The sequence below is a fragment of the Astatotilapia calliptera genome, chromosome 14, assembly GCF_964374335.1.
Source record: "Astatotilapia calliptera chromosome 14, fAstCal68.1, whole genome shotgun sequence".
NCBI classification, from domain to species: Eukaryota; Metazoa; Chordata; class Actinopteri; order Cichliformes; family Cichlidae; genus Astatotilapia; species Astatotilapia calliptera.
Window position 1 is genome coordinate 35,052,247 of NC_137435.1, and position 6,188 is coordinate 35,058,434.

At 40.2% G+C, this 6,188-nt stretch overlaps 1 long non-coding RNA gene across 1 annotated transcript; it reads right to left on the reverse strand.

Moving 5' to 3' along the window:
- Nucleotides 1–4,668: 4,668 nt before the first annotated feature.
- Nucleotides 4,669–5,624, reverse strand: LOC145419948 (uncharacterized). The gene is made up of 2 exons (XR_013901204.1): nt 5,498–5,624; nt 4,669–4,926 (listed from the first exon to the last, which is right to left on the reverse strand). It is a non-coding gene; the product is annotated as an uncharacterized LOC145419948 (long non-coding RNA).
- Nucleotides 5,625–6,188: the final 564 nt, after the last annotated feature.

The window sequence follows — 6,188 nt, forward strand, 5'->3', positions numbered from 1 at the left end:
ATATATTTGTTTTGCCGTGCTAACTAGTGCTGTGCAATACTGCAAATTTTGGTATTGATCCTATAACAGTATTACTGATATCAATGCTTATACCGATACTTTTTACTTTATAGGCAGCTTATGTAGGGGAGAGCAGTGTGTCAGGATTTCTGAGATGAACACATTTCAATGACCACAAAATTGCTGTGACTTTTACTTTCTACAACAATCAGTTAACACAGCAAAAGACACCTTTATGTATATTTAAACTGGGTTTTTTTGGACACATGGAATCTAAATGTACCTGCCATTGCTAAAGGACACCGGGCAATCTTATGTTGTTTAAGATTTGCTATAGGGTAAAAATAAAATAGATATGACAACATACATACAATACAACAATTATTATTATCAATATGTGTTAAAAGAATGCAAATGTGATGCAACATTTTGTGTGTTTCTCTCATGTGTCTTGTTAAAAAATACACCCTTACGTCACTTAACCGTCATCAAATTTGTTTGGGTCACCACTAAATGGGGAATGAAGAATTTAAACAAGCACCATAGCCCTATGATGCTACATATGTTTGCTTCACTACAATGCCCGCTATCAATTGAACTTGGATTACAGAGCTTGCCCAACAGGGGGCGCTTGTAATATAACTCATAATGAAAAAAGCTGAAAGGGGAAATGTATTATTTACACCTACACCTACACAGCCCACATTTTGCTTAATTTTCATGAATATATGTCAGCTACAGAGATGGGCAGTAACGCGTTACTTGTAACGCGTTACTAAAAAAGTAATCAGAAGTAACGCGTTACTGTAATCTGATTACTTTTTTTCAGGTAACGAGTAAAGTAAGGGATTACTATTGCAAAAACGGTAATTAGATTACTGTTACTTTCCCGTAGAACTCTGCGTTACTGCGTTACTAAAACCGTGATTTTTTTGCGAGAATGTCTCATGACAGTCACGTAAGCGAGTGCGACATTCTTGACAACAGCTGTGTGCAGATCAACAATGGATCATATAACGAGTGCGGGAGAGAGTATGAGCGTGCAGCGTTTAAAGCGTGGAAGTACTGACCTTACTTTGAGTTTGATTCCATAAAAAGTGACAAAAACATTAGTGTCCGTTGTGCGTGGGAAGAAAACTTCTTTTTACAGCGAAAAAAAACCCCTAAACTTCCGAGCAAGCACCGAGTGCGCTACCACGTAATGGGAAACTCACAGAGAAACTCACGGACTCTTTAACTGACCACTGCGGCACACCTGCACCGGGGTAAACCTCTGCCTACCCAACTCCTGCTTTACAGGTGAAAATAGAGCAACAGGACCGCTAGTCTTTGATGTTATTTATTTTCTGCTCTGTTTTATATGCATCTATTTGAAAGAGTGCGTGTAAACACAAAATATATATATATATATATATATATATTGTGTGCTGGAATGTGCAGAAAATAAGTTTAAATGATAAACAAATTTCTTCCAGTCAGAGAATGTTGCATATAATTAAATTTTTGCTTGATGCATAAAGTTAAAAGGTTAAAACTAATAAAACAAGTTTTAAAAAGAGACTTTTCCATTTGATTACATTTTGTATGATGGATTATGCAGAAAATGTAGAATTGGGCTGAAAGATAAAGGTATCTTTATCACCTATTCAGGTTGTAAATCGTGTTTTTAAAAAGTAACTAAGTAACTAAGTAATTAATTACTCTTGAAAGTAAGTAATCAGTAAAGTAACGGGATTACTTTTTTGGGGAAGTAATCGGTAATTAGTTACTGATTACTTTTTCTTTTTTATGTCCCATTTTGATCTTTGTGGATCATCATGGCCTTGCCATATTGGTCCATTTGATTGACCTTTATTATAATTATGTATTTATTTTATTTTTGGTTGCTACAAACGGGACAGACATGACTGGGGGATAGGACAGGGAGAAAGAATGAAAGAAAGAGAGGGAGAGAAAGAAAACCAAAGGGGAGAAGAGACGGTGAGAAGGGGGGGAAGAAAGAAAACAAAAACAAAGAAAACAAAAACAAACAAAACAAACAAAACACCTGGATCACCTGTATGGAGAAAAAAAAACAGAAGAGAAAGCAAACAACAAAGAGCAACATAATAAAAAAAGAAAACAGCACCATCACAATAAACTAGCTAGCAGTAGATAACAGTAGATACTAAATAATAAACGATATTGTGCAGCACGCAAGATAGACAGCGCACAATGTGCTTTGAGGCAGCAGCCAAGAAAGGTGTAGTCCGCGTCTGTGAACACCCGTGTGTACACCTGTGTGCATACCTGTGTGGATCAGCATGCTTGTATTCCAAAGGTTTCTCCATGTAACGATCTGCTAGGGAGTGTGGGGAGCCACAGCCCCGTCCACCAGGGTATGAAGCAGGTATGGAGGAGATCCAGGCCCCAGATATCCAGAGGCCCCAGAGTACAAGGACCCGAGGAGGACCACCAAAGGGGGGGGAACCGTGCCACCCTCCTGGGAAGAGCTGAGTAGAGCCCCAAAGGAGAGGTCACCCCGCAGCTACGGAGCAGAGACCAGAGGGGGTTGCAGTGGCGTGCCCACGGGCTCTGCCGGCAGCCAGCTGTGCCAGAGAGGACCGAGCTTCAGGCCCAGAGGCCTGAGGGCATCCCACCCCCCGGAAGGAGCCCAGCTGGGCCACAGGCGCCCGGCCCCACCAATCGGCCACCAGGAGTGAGTACATACATGAGCGCCCAGCCCCAGACGACAAAGACCACCAACACACCAACGTCTGAGGGCATCAGCCACCGGCAGGGAGTGTGGTGAGGGGAGATAGGCCTCCGTACTTTAGAGGGCCTGAGATGTACCCAGAGAGGTTGAGTCTAAGACCCAACCTGACATATAGACACAGACGAACAGGCACACGCAGACACAAACGTGCATTCCCACCCCATATGCACAACCAAATACTCGGCACTCACCCAACGTGTAGACAGACACAAATAGACACTGCACAGACAGTCGCACTCCCCAAACATACTCTATATCCCAGGTCCAGGTACCCCCGCCCCCAGAGGGGCAAGCCGCACCTAGACCCAGGAGATGTAACCCTTCTCTCTGGGGTGGAGGCAAGCGGACCACCTCCTTGTCTGCAGTAGCAGGGAGGCCCCACATCCCAGACCTCAATCTGACGGCCAGCACCTCCTCCCAGCCCCCCAGCCCTGACGGCTAACAGAACCGGGGTGAGTGAAGAAACTCAAACCTCCCTATGCCCGCTAGTGATGGGTCGTTCGCGAACGAAATGGCTCTTAGAGCCGGCTCTTTGACGTGAACGACGCGAGCCGGCTCCTTATCGCGAGCCGTCACGTGGGTTTTTTTTTTTTTTCTTTCTCTCAGCTTCTCTCTCGCACTTTTTTCCCGCTTCACTCTGCACGCGAGCCTTGTGCTTTACGCTGGGCAGAGGGGGGAGGGGCGGTAGTTACACTCAGTAGCACAGGAACAGAGCCAGAGAAAGAGAGGCAGGGACAACAACATTAGAAAGGTATAGTAATCATCCACAACTATTTTCGGTTGCAGATGATAAAGGATTGAGAAAGTTTATTCATGCAGGTCCATATGACAGAGAATATGCATGTTCTTTTAGTTTTCATATTATAATTTATATTTAATTGTGTTGTGGTTTGCAGTGTTTTGTGTTCTTTTCACTTTAAATTTGTGAAAGGAAAAAGCTGAAAATTTAAATAGTTAAAACTTGAAATGTGAATAGTTGATTTTTGTATTATATGATTTATTTATTACATTTTATGTGGAGTGAATAAATAAAAGTATATTTACGGTGGCCCCTAGAGACAAAGCACATACAAACTTCAAATCACGTACGAACTCTGAAGCATGTACAAACTCCAAAACACGTAAAAACTCCAAAACACGTACAAACGCCGAAGCACGTAAAAACTCAGAAGCATATAAAAACTCAGAAGCACATAAAAACTCAAAACACGTTTTGTCTCTAGGGGCCACCGCATATATTTATATATAAACATATATAAACAAAACCACTTGTTTTTACGTTAGTAATTCCTTTTGTGCATAATTTTATATTATTGTTAATAATAAATTAATTAAAGCAACAAAACAACCTGAAGAGCCGGTTCGGAGCCGAAAGAGCCGGCTCTTTTTAGTGAGCCGAACTGAAAGAGCCGGATCTCTAAAAAGAGCCGGAAATCCCATCACTAATGCCCGCTCATATGTAGTGTTGCTGTGTGCTGTTCTAAAGTGCATTTAAAACTCAGGAGAGCATGTTAAAACTCAGGAGAGCATGGCTGATTGCTGAGACTGATTACTTTTTTCAAGTAACTTGACCAACACTTTTCCGCTACAGCAAATCCAGCATGTCCAAATTAACACTGTCGGATTTGATTTCAACACTATTAAAGTGTCTATATGGGTCCACACCAGAGAGTGGTAATTTAACTCTTTTTGGAGAGTTGGTACGTTAACTCTGATTTAGTGTTAAACACCAAATCTGTCTGGAGTTGATAATTTAACACTTGGTGTTAAGAGTTTATATATTAACTCTCAAAGAGTATTTTAGTTTAACTACGTAAGAGTTTTCTTCTAATTATTTCTAAAAAGCGGGAATTTTACTGTTCTGAACTTCTAGAAATTTCTTTTGGAAATAAACATTTACTAAAAAGATGCAATGGTTTTTGAAAAACATTTATTCTGAACTGTGCACCACAATTTCAAAACATTTTCTGAAAGATGTAACAGTGTACATGTTCTCACTTTCATTAGAATTTTGTTTATCAAAAGGTCTGACATAGGTGAGCTGGCAAATGCAAATAACAGCATTCTCATCACTTATTTCTTCAATACAATATGCATGTCCTTCATTCATCACTTTGTGGAACTTCAACGCACTTCTGCTCTCTCCCATATTCCATCTTCACAAGCATATCCTATGTGGAGATTGAATAAAAATTAGTTGACACTAATTAATGGCAGAAATAATCCAGTAATCAATTGCAGCACAGTAAAAAAAAAAAAAAGAAATCCTTTTTGAGCCATTACTTGTGTATTTTTCCAAAAGACACAGGCAACAGGTAATACTGAACTAAATGTAAAACCTCAACCTTTTTCATTTTTACCTAAACCGTGTGCACAAAACTCTGGAGGGATCTATGCTAACGTAGAACCCAGTCAGGACGCCTGCTACTGCTGTTTGCTCGTTTTTTTATGGGAGATCGTTTTCAGACTTCAAGTAGCACCATTATACCAACATTTCACATTCTAGGCATTGTTTTAGGTGTATTTGACCAAAAATTTGACTGAAAATTCACATGCAAGCTTTTTTTCAAGGCTGTGGTATTTGCCTGCAAACAATACCTTTCAGCTAGCTAAAACAGAATATTATGCTATCACCGAGCAACATGGCTAATGCCTTTCACACAGCTTTGTCTCAACTCCAAAGAGCCACAGAAGTTAAAGCTAATAATAATAATTGAAACAATCTTTGAAAAAATGACTTACCAAGCATGGCAAACAACTCAAATATGTAGAGCAAAATGTTCTGAAACGGCTTCACTTCAGCTTCGATTGGAGCCTATGGTGATGGGGGCGGAGTTTGTGAATTTACTCTATTGGTGTCATAGCCCCTGTAGGAGTTCAGAGTTAAGAGGTCAAGAGTTACTGTTTCCATTGTAACACCTCCAGATTTGACATAGAAACACTCATTTTTAACACTCGATTTTAACTACTATCATTTTACACCTCAGAGTTACATTAAAAGAATGTGACTCTGCTTAGAGTAAAATTAACTCTACTTTTGCAAGAAGACTACTAACACCAAAACATTTAACACTTTTGAATTTGCTGTGTACATGTCAGAATTTAAATGAAGCAACATTTATGTCTTGTTTTTTAAGGTAATCTGATACTACCAGTGAAATTAATTTTCAGCTAATGCGTGCTGATTGGTCAGGTTAACAACAGGACAAAACTCCCTGACAGCACCTGTTTAAAAACTTGAGCAGCAGGGTGTGGTGATTGGTGGTGACTGCTCTACTGCTTGCTTCATATGTGAAATCAAAATATCTGAGATGACCTTGGCTTAAGATTTAAAGTGTGTCATCTACTAAACAGAAGGTCCAGTTGTTTGATTCCTGACTCCTCTAGTCTATGTGCCACATTACCCTTGGGCAATATGACACTAAATCCTAAG